This window comes from Tupaia chinensis, unplaced genomic scaffold (genome assembly GCF_000334495.1).
Source record: "Tupaia chinensis unplaced genomic scaffold, TupChi_1.0 Scaffold144472_1, whole genome shotgun sequence".
Lineage (NCBI taxonomy): Eukaryota > Metazoa > Chordata > Mammalia > Scandentia > Tupaiidae > Tupaia > Tupaia belangeri.
This window is the reverse complement of record NW_006204331.1, coordinates 295,225-305,231: the sequence shown is the minus strand read 5'-3', so window position 1 is coordinate 305,231 and position 10,007 is coordinate 295,225. Positions and strand designations below refer to the sequence as shown.

At 58.8% G+C, this 10,007-nt stretch overlaps 1 protein-coding gene across 1 annotated transcript in view; it reads left to right on the top strand.

Moving 5' to 3' along the window:
- Window positions 1-7,300: 7,300 nt before the first annotated feature.
- Window positions 7,301-10,007, top strand: part of DIDO1 (death inducer-obliterator 1) — a gene marked incomplete in the record, with an annotated part of 41,785 nt that continues 39,078 nt past the window's right edge. Inside the window, 1 exon segment of the mRNA XM_027767690.1 lies at window positions 7,301-7,315.

Here is a 10,007-nt window from a genome sequence, read left to right as displayed (position 1 = left end):
GCACGCCCTCTGGCAGCCCCGCGTCCCGTGCAGTTAGCGGGGTCGCAGCTCCACCTCGGCCCGCCCTGGCCCTGCGTGTGAAACGCTCCCGCGGGCCGGCCCCTAGTCCCTACTCTCGGGGAAACCTTCCTTGAGCAGACCTTCCCTGGAAATCTCGGTTGGTGGCTCGTCTCTGCTCACGTGGTCCCCTAATGATGCCTGATAGGCTGGGGCCACAGGGGAGGCCTGGGTTCGGGTCCTAGGCTCCCTGGAAAGGCAGGCTGGTCTCCCTGCGCCCTGGTCAGCCCGCTGGAAGGCTGAGGCCTTCCTCTCCTCCCTGCTCCTGGGTCGGTCCCCTCTTAGGGCACAGCCGCAGGCAGACCGGAAGCCAGAAGCTGCGGGAACGGCCGGCCTGGGTCTGGACTGGCCAGGGCGGGAGAAGCTCTGCCAGGGCAGGACAGGGCAGAGCTCAGTACTGACTGAGCACGTGACCTTGAGGACCTTGACTGAAAGTGGGGGAGCAAAGGTGGAAGAGGGAGCGTCCAGCCTGGGTGTGCACGCCCAGGGAGGAGCGGTGTCCAGAGTGACCCTCGACACTGGGGCCAGCTGGGGAAGGGGTTGGGGACCAAGTTGTACTCCAGGTGCTTCTGAAGCTCCAAGGAGAGGTGAAGGCTGGGATGGAGGGTTGACGAGTATTCAGAGAACCCGCCACTCAGGAGGCTGCGATGAGCTGTGTCCTCGGGCAGCCCCCAGGGACAGTTCTTGAGGACAGAGCAGGGAAGAGTGGCGGCCGGAATGGGAGCCATCGGCTCAGCGCTGCTGGAGGAGGTGGGCACAGGGTCCTGCCAGCCTGGGCGGGTGGGCGCCTCGGGAGGGCAGCCAGGCCGCTCGCTTGCTCCTGGCGGGCCTTGATGTGCCCTGGCAACTCCACGTGCAGAGGCCAGAGTCCGCGCTGGGTGGACATGGGCAGGCACAGGAGCCAGGCTTGCCCGGGGTCCCCACGGAGTGTGTGGCGCAAAGATGGGAGAGCCTGGCAGCTGGAAGACGCCAGTGTGTTCACCCCTAGGCTGCGGGACAGCCGGCCACATGGGTGCTTCCAGGCAGGGGAGGGGGACTCGGGACCGGAGGCCCACTGGGTGCCAAGAGGGCACCAGATGGACAGAGCGGAACCTCTGCAAGCAAGCAACTGGTGGCCATGAACTTGAGGTGTCCTGTTTCGAAAGACTAGCCATTCTTTTTCACCCCCGGGGGGGGGGAGGTTTCTGCTATAGGGGTCGTGCACTCAGAGAGACAGAGACAGAAAGCGAGAAATCACCCCCCAGCGGGGATGGCCATGCTGCAGTCCTTTCTCCTCCGTTCTCATCTTGGGCACACAGCACACGCGCCTGGCGTGAGTTTAAGCTACCAGGTCCGGGACTTGAACCACGGTCAACTACATGGGAGTCCAGCGAGATAGCCATTATGCTAACTGCTTGTCCCAAGGTTTAGTGAGTCTTTAAAATGGGAAAAAGCCCTTTGAGAATAAGACAGCCTGCTTCCTTTCCTGATTGGAGACTGTTCAGGAGATGGCTTTCAGCTGTGTTTTACAGCACATCCTTAGCCCGTAGGTGTTTTTAACAGGACCCCGCCTTTGCTTTAGCCACGGGATGCTTTCAAGACCCCTGGTGGGTGCTGAAACCGAAGACACCGCCAAACCCCTCCTGCACTGTCTTCCCTGCTCGAGCCCATGGTCACGTGTGGTGTGTGCATGAGGCACAGCGGGGACTGCCCGTAGCACAGGCGAGACACTGCAGAGCGGGTCGGGTCCTGCTTGCCATTTGCATCCCGGCCCCAGCCGCCTGGTGCACGCAGGCTCTTCCCCACATCCTGACAGGGTGGAGAGGGTGTGTTGTGACCACGCCCCATTGGGGTGCTGTTTCCCTGGGAGACGCTCCAGTGGTGTGATTGGAAAGCTTAAGAACGAGAAAGTGAACAGTGCAGTTCTAAAATATGCCAGCATGGCTACTCCTATGCTTGGGGCCACCGACTAAAGCCAGGGTCACTTGAACCCAGGCAGTGGGTGCTGTGATCGTCTGCTGACTGAATGGTGGGTGGGTAGCCGTCCAGATGGTCACGTCCCTGTGGGACAGACCTGGGTGGCGTGAGATTTCATTGCACTGTACAGTGGCACCAGTTTAGAAGTGTGGGGCTAGCAGATGGCATAGTGGTTACGTGGCTGGATTACGGCTAACTCTGGTTCGAGTCCCAGACCAGTGGCTTGAACCCACGCCAGGCGCTGTGCGTGCATGCCCAAGATGCTGGGAGGAGAATGGAGGAAGGATTGCAGCATGGCGATCCCCAGAGATGATTTCTCATTTTCCTTCTAACTGTCTCTCTTTCTTTCTCTCCTTCTCCCTGTCCCTCTGGCGAGTGCAAGTGCCCTAAGTCAAAAGCCTCTTTTAAAAAAAGAAAAAAAAACTGGAACCAGCAGATGGCGTAATGGTTACTTCACTGGACTGCCACTCGGTGGACCACAGTTTGAGTCCTGAATCCAGCGGCTTAAAACTCACGATGGGTGTGTGTGCGTGCCTGAGATCCCGAGAGGAGACTGGAGGAGAAGGGATATCGGCGTGGCCATTCCCCGGGGGTTTTTCTTGCTTTCTGGCTCTCTGTTTCTGTCTCTCTAGCGAGCACAAGTGCCCCATAGCAAAAAAATCTCTTAAAAAGAACTTAAGGATTGTTTTCTTTCATATCTTTGGACTGAAGTTGACCGTAGGTAACTGAAATGGTAGGAGATGAAACTGGATAAGGAGGGATGGTAGTGCTCCTGAAACCCAAAAGCCTAAAACCAAGCCCTGCATATGGGAGCCCCTGGCTTTCAGAAAGTTGCCCCCCCCGCCAAAAAAAAAATCAACACTTGAGTTTGGGGGAGATTTACAAACCCCTCATTTGTCGCTTGCCAGAGTCATGAGCGCAGGTAGGTCATAATTTCCTGGCGTCAGCTTAGGTTTGCTGGTGAGAGGCCCAGTGGGTATCTTCAGTGCTGCCGCACCTGCCCTGTGGCATGGGGCCGGCTGCTCAGTGGGCTGCCCACCCCCCCTGCCTGCCTGGTTTCCTTTCCCTTCTAGACCACGCGGTTAGACCAGGCCACTGGTCACGTCCTGAGTACCTTTGCTTCAGTAAGAGCAAGGGTAATATTTTCTTGTTTTTTTTTTTTTTTTCCCTCTTCCCAAACCTTTCCCTTTTCTGAAATGTAGTCATAAAGTGTTGAACGTGCTGTCACGTGGGACAGATGCAGCTGGGCTGAGAGGGTAGCCTCGTCTTCCAGTGCACCCGCGAGGTGAGGGTCTCACGGACCCTTCGGCGGAATGGCTCATACTCTTCACGAGCTTCGACGTGTGCTGAAGACCTGGCTGGTCGGGACTTGATTCACAATTAGTGGTTCGGGATCTGACCTTTTTTATCTCATTAGCAAACAGATCGTGCACGTGTGTGGTCGTGTGTGTGTAGCCACATCCACATGTGCTCAGGGCTGTTTGGGGGTACACACGGCTGTTGTGATGAGGCGCCAGGCTGGGGCCAGTGCAGACCTCGTTTCTGCTTCCGCTTCCACGGCTACTCCTGTTTCTCTCCGCAGCCGTGGAAGGCGGTGTTCTGGCCTCACCAGTAGGCAGGTGTGTGCTGGTCGTATTTCTCCTTTGGAACGTCCGTTTCTAAATCTCAGAAACAATTGGTTCTGTTTGGAACTCAAAACGCTGATGGTATAGGAAGGGTAATTTATGGGTATGGTTTGGTCAGAATTCAGAACGCAGTTGAAGCCCCTGTTTGGGTCCCTTTCAGAAGTCCCTGATAGCTTGTACTTGCTGGCATCACAGGCCAGGATACCTACTGGGGATTCGTTCTAGGCCGCACACCCCTGACCTCCCAGCCCCTAAGATGCCAAAGTCCAAGATCGTCAGTGGCACCCCTTTTGGAAGACAGCGTGCTCTGCCGTCTCTGGGCACTTGCAGCCAGCCCCCTGCCATGGATGGAAGCTTGCCCAGAAGTATGGGCGCCAGGACATCTGCCACGCCCTGCTCTGTGGCCCCCGGGGTCCCGACGTTGTTGCACAGCAGTGGGCTCTGTCTCCTTCCAGTACAGCGCCTCTCAGTTTCCCCAGCTCGCTTCCGGGAGCTGGGCCAGGACAGTAACTTACACGATATACCCAGTGCTGGTCTGATCTCGGTTCTACAGGCTCACTGTTAGACCCAGCTTCAAAAAGCCCCTCCCCTAAAGGCTTTTGCTGGAGGGTGCATGCACTCGAGAAGGTGAGGGGTAGGGGGGTGGGGCACACCACACTCCCGTCTCCACTCAGATTTTTGGGCATGACACACACGTGAAGACCCGAGACCCAACCGCTGTCAACCACATGGGAGTTCAGCACCTTTACCCCCATGCCACCTGCTGGCCCTGCCTTTCCACTTGTAAAGTGTTTTCATTTGAGAGGGGAGAAAAACTCTTACATTATAGCTGTGTGAGTACAGCGCCACCCCCCCAAGATGTGACCTGTGTCTGTGCTTCCCTCCTGTGGAGTGGTTGAGGCAGTCCCTGTGGAAGGCTCTAGTTCAAGTCCACAGACCCTCCTGAGTGTGCTGGGTGCACGCCCGCCTGCCCCTGTTGCAGGAGTGGGCTGCCACATGGAGAGCCGGGGATCGTGGAAGGCACATACTTCTGGAAAACAATTTAAAAATTAATTTTCACTGAATTCAAAAGGAAAACGTAACATTCAGTATCCTCAGTGGCTGGGAGTGATGAACCAGGATTCAGGCCATCACTCTAACTTCAATGACACTCGTGGTTTTTTTATTTAAAGAATTATTTAATTTTATTTATCTATTTTATTTTTACCAGTGGTAGCGAGAGAGAGAGAGAGAGAGAAAGAAAGAAAGCACGAGAAGGCAAAGCCACCATGTCTGGGACTCGAACCATGGTCAGCCATTGTCGTAGTCCAGCGCCCCTAACCACCACGCCACCTGCTGGTCCCAACACTAGTGTTTTATCGCGAGGGTAGAAGAACTCTTTGGCTTATCCTGGCTAGGCTCTGGAAAATGGCGGTGCTAAACACACTTCCCGCTTCACCTTTGCTCCCCGCAGCTCTGCTGTGCTTGCGGCAGCTGCCATCCATCCATGGCCCCCTCCGCAGCTCGGAGGCCAGGGGTCCAGAGACCCCCCCCCCCTGCTGCCTTTCTAATTGAAAAGTATTCTGAGTGTAGGTCTCTGAGAACGCCCAGTGTGGGCATGGCGGCGGCAGTGGGCTCTCCCCACCTACTCCCCTGCCCTCCTGCCCCTCACATGTTTGCTCTTGACTGAGGGTAGAAAAGTGAATGATTACCCTTTGCTCCTGCCGACAGGTAGCTTTTCACTCCCCCATGGGTTCCCACAGGCCTTCCCATTGCAAGGTTCCCCTCTTCCATCCCGCCAGGTCTCAGCCTCCCCACTGGCTCGTGGGCTCCAAGCCGCACCGGGTGATGGGTGGTGTCGGGCTGCGGAGTTGAGATGCACGGGTCCATTTGCCGGGGGCACAGTGGGACGTGGTTAGGAACAGTGACCTCTCTCTGGCGGGGCCCAGACACTAGTGGGTCTGGCAGAGTGGCGGCCGGCTGGGATGCACCTGGCATTGGCGAACTGACCGTGAAGTGCGTGCAGGTTTGCTGAGAGGTGATGCCAGGCACCTGGCCTCTACTGAGAGGCGTGGAAACCCATCAGTTTCTCAGGAAAATTGACAGCAGTGGGAGCATCTGCTGGGCATCAGAAAATACTGGATTGCTTTGCCTGGGATCTACGTGGGTTCCCTGTTAGACTGGGGGTGTACTCTGCAATCCCCATTCATTCCACCAGAGTTAATTCTACCTCGGGGCCTGGAACCCAGTGAGAAGAACAAGGCAGCCCTTGTTGGAAATGAGGGTCAGACGGTGAATGGGGGTGGCCCTGGTTCTGTTGGCCAGCTCTGGACTGTGGCTGAGGTGGGCCCCTGGAAGATGGGGTTCCCTGCTGTGGACAGTGAGGGGTGGCTAGGATCCTGAAGGTGTCCCTGGCCAGGGAGGAGGGGGCAGACACGCCCATTGCTTGCAGGCCCCGCTCAGGTCCAGCTGCTGCTCCGGAGGCCTAGAGGCAGCACACTGCTGCCTACGGCTTTTCGCCGCCCGCCTTCACTGCGGGAACAGGGGGCCTTGGAACGGAGCCTGAACTGCCACGTTCTCGGTTTTGCACTGTTGTGAACTCCCCTGGCTGGGCGGCAGGTCCTGCATCCACACACGCTCACTCTAGTGGCGTTTGAGTCCCACCAGCAGAATTGCCCAGGACAGCACTTGTCCTTCGCAGCCGCCCCAGTTGTGAATCTGCAGTGTGGGATTTTTGTGAATGGGGTGGAAGAATTTCTTGACAGTCAGAGGCTTTTTATTTCCTCCTCTGGGTTTACTATTTAAATGAAAAGGAAACATGCCAGTACAAGGCCTGTAAACCCTGTATGCCCAAGAGAGGCAGCCGCAGGTAAACCGGGGGCCCTGGCGCGGTCAGTCCGGGGAAGGAGGGGGAGCACCCTGGGAACCTGCGGGAAGGTCCTCTGGGATTGCTACGTGGACGGCGGGGCCTGCTGCCCTCCCACCCGTGTGCGTGTCCTTCCTCGCTGCCTGCCCAGCCTGCCTGCACCTGGGAGCTGGAATCCCTCCAGGTGTCTCTGGGCAGGGCTGCCCTCCTCGGGTGGGCTCCCGTGGTCGTCGTGTCCCACCCCACCCCGCGGTGTCCCACTTTCCGACTTTCCTTCTGCCTCAGCCAAGGTCACACTGCTGGCTCCAGCGCCCGCAGCGCCCACACCTATCCACAGCCAGGACGAAGTCTGGAGCCCTTTCTGCCCGGGGTGGTTCCGGGGCGTCGGCCTGGGCACAGCGGCTGCCTCGTCCCTTTGGAGAGCAAGCCCGGGAGCACGCCGGCCCCAGCCCCGGCGCAGGCTGGAAGAAGCCGCGGGCCTGTGCACTACCTCTGGGGACCTCGCTGCCCCTTTCCCGAGGTATCTGGGGACAACAGATGGGTGTCCTGTTAGCACGAGTGACAGGAAGGAGGAAGGGCCGTCCCCACTCTCCCGACGGTGGTTGCTGTCTGCCCTCCCGTGGACTCGGCCAGGGGTAGGAGTGGGGCCCACGCGCCCAGGAGAAACCCTGGCCACACCCCGCTGCGCCTGGGAGTTTAGGAAATGCGGTCCCGCAGAGGAGAAGTGAAACGGGCCTTCTCGCCCCAGGGTGGCCCCGGCCACGGCGCCTGCGCGGCGGCCCGGCCCAGTGCATCCTCCGCCCGCGCGGGGCCGAGAGGCCCGCGGGCCGCGGTGAGTGGAGTGGGGTGGGGAGGTGGTGGGCCGCTTTCTCCACCGTCACCGGAGCGCAGCGCGGAGACAGGGCGAGGCCGCGGCGCGGTGGGCAGCCGGGTGTCCGCCTTCCGCCTCTTTCCCACCGGAAGCTGCCCCTTGCCAGGGTCTGGTGCTCCGAGGCCATTTCCCGCGTGGCTGTCCTTGGCTGTGGCATCACAGTGGCTCCTTGGCGATGCGCGCCTTGGACGTGCGGGGCCTCGGAGGGGGGAGGCCTTGTCTTCCCGGGGAGGGGTTGGAGTGAGCGCCTGGGCTCCGGTTTTCTGCGAAGGTGACTTGCAGGGCCTGCTGAGACTGTGAGTCTGGGCCTCGGGCTCAGTTCCGCGTGCCCGAGGGGGTGGCCCCTGTAAACGAGGTGCCTGCGCCGCACACACCTGCCGTGCCGCGCCCCCTGACCTTGCTCTGGCTCCGAAACGCAGAGATGGGTTGTGGGAGCCAGCCGCCCACAGCTCGGGGCCCAGGCTTGGCGACTCTTGCCTATCTGGTCGTATGTGCGTGCAGGTCCACAATCCGGGGAGGAGAGTGCAGGAGGGATGGCTGGGGTGATTTCTCACTCCCGGCCTGCCTCCCTCCCTGTCACCGGCAGGGTTTGAACATTCGCACCCCGAGGCGAAAACCTTAAAAACAAAATGCGTTTGCAGGCGGTTTGCTGTTGCCCTTGGGTTTGGACACCAGGGTGCCAGGAGGGCGCATCTCCGCGAGGCCTTAATTCTCGGATCCCATTAAGAAAGTCTCCCTAGTGGCCAGCAGGTGACAGATTGAGGCTGGGGTGCTGGGCTCCCACATGGCAGACCGCGGTTTGAATCCTGTACCCGGCAGGGTCGTGCCAGGTGCATTCCTGGGTGTGTTCCCAAAATCCCAGGAGGAAAGGGGATGGTGCAGGCCATCCTGGGCCCCTGCGGGGGGAATCCCTTACTTCCCCTCTCACTGTCTTTCTGGTGAGCCATTTGCTCCTGTGGCAGAAACCTAAAGAAAGTTTTCCCTAACTAGGGTCTCCCTTTTGTGTTTCTCACCTGAAAGGCTGGCCCCACCCTGCGGTGGGTATTGACCGGCAGCCTGTTTGTGGCTAGGATCAATGAGGAACGTTCCTTGTTCCAGAGGTGCTAGGATTCAGTTCATGGAAACTGCCAGCCAGGAAGGAGTAGGTTAGGACCAAGCCCTGTGGGCCTTACGGCGTGTGGGCACTTCCCAGGAGGCCGCCGCGCTGCGGAGCCTTCGGTACTCCAAGCGTGGGCGGGTAGGTTAGACCAGGGTGAGCGGGTCACTGTACTCACCTGTTGAGAGTGACTAGCACTCAGTGGTGGTCTTTACCTTGTGTAGACGCTTGGATCTCAAACTTAGATGCCGTGGCTTACCTGTTTTACTTGCCAACAGAGACATGAAATGGTCTACATACACCTTCTAAAGAGGTATATGTAGCTTTAGCGTGTCGTGCTCACGAGGACCATGACGTATCTGTGTACACACCCGTGACATCCGAAGCTGCGTGAACGCACCAGAGTGCACCAGGCAGCAGCTGGCCGTCCCAGCTGGGAACTCCTTGCCCTTTCACCTTAGCCTTAGAGAATGCCACTGTATTTCTCCATTTTTTATCCTGGACTGTTTCCTGGTAGCAGACTTTAGTTAGTGTTCTGGTTGTTACCTTTAAAATAAAAGACCGAGTGTGTGCCCTGGCAAACTTGTCTCACCCCAGCATCTCGCAGAGGTGCTGCCCCACCCTGTCCACAGGTGCAGGGCTCAGGGCGGCCGCCCGCTCTGTCCCCAGGCCCCGCATAGAAGCCAGGCAGTGGTCAGGGAGACAGGCCCTCAGCAGCTGGGCACTGCCCTTTAGCTGATGGCACTCTTTGCTCACCTGACACAATGTATCTTCCGAAACCTTACTGGAAACGGCCAGTGCTCCCCCATTTCAGACAGGAAGTACTGGCCTCAGGCCCAGCCTGCTGGCCCCGGGGTCAGGTGGCAGCCTTGGGACCGGGCTGGGAGCCGCACCAGGAGTGGTCCCCGGCCCCATGGGGGCACACAGGCCTAGGCACCTAGCCGGGACTCTGAGTTTATTAAACGTGACTTAAGAACTGTCTTTTTTGGTGTTTTTTTGTTTTCCTCTGAGCCAGGTGTTTATTCCCTTTTACGGCACTGGGCAGTGATCAAAATGCCCCTCTCGTCACCTCCTCCCGCCCCCCACCCCCCGCAGCAGTGCTATGCCGAGCAGCTGCCCCCTCTGCAGGCATGACTGTCCAGTCCAGCAACCTTAGAGCTGTAAACGTGGATACAGAAAATCCTCGTGTAAGCCAGCACCCCGTCTCTTCCCCACTAACCCCCAGAGCGCCAGAAGTACACGTGGGCCTCTGCGGACCCCAGGGAAAGGGGAGGCGTCCTGCTGAGGCCCGCCTGGGCTCTTGACTGGGCTCTGTGGTCCCTGTACCCCGGAGGCTGTGCCTTGAGACCCCAGGGCTTGTACCAGATGTAGCACTTCCTTGCCGTCCAGTGCTGAGAGAGGGCTTGTCTCTCTACTCCCCTGTCTTCCTCCCTGCACCCCAGGGTGGTCCTGGGACACAAAGGGGGGTCTCCCACTGATGGGGAGGCCCCGGGATTCCAGGGAAGTCCCCTTTGGCGGAGCACAGACTGAGCTAGGGACAGTGACGTCACATTCCTG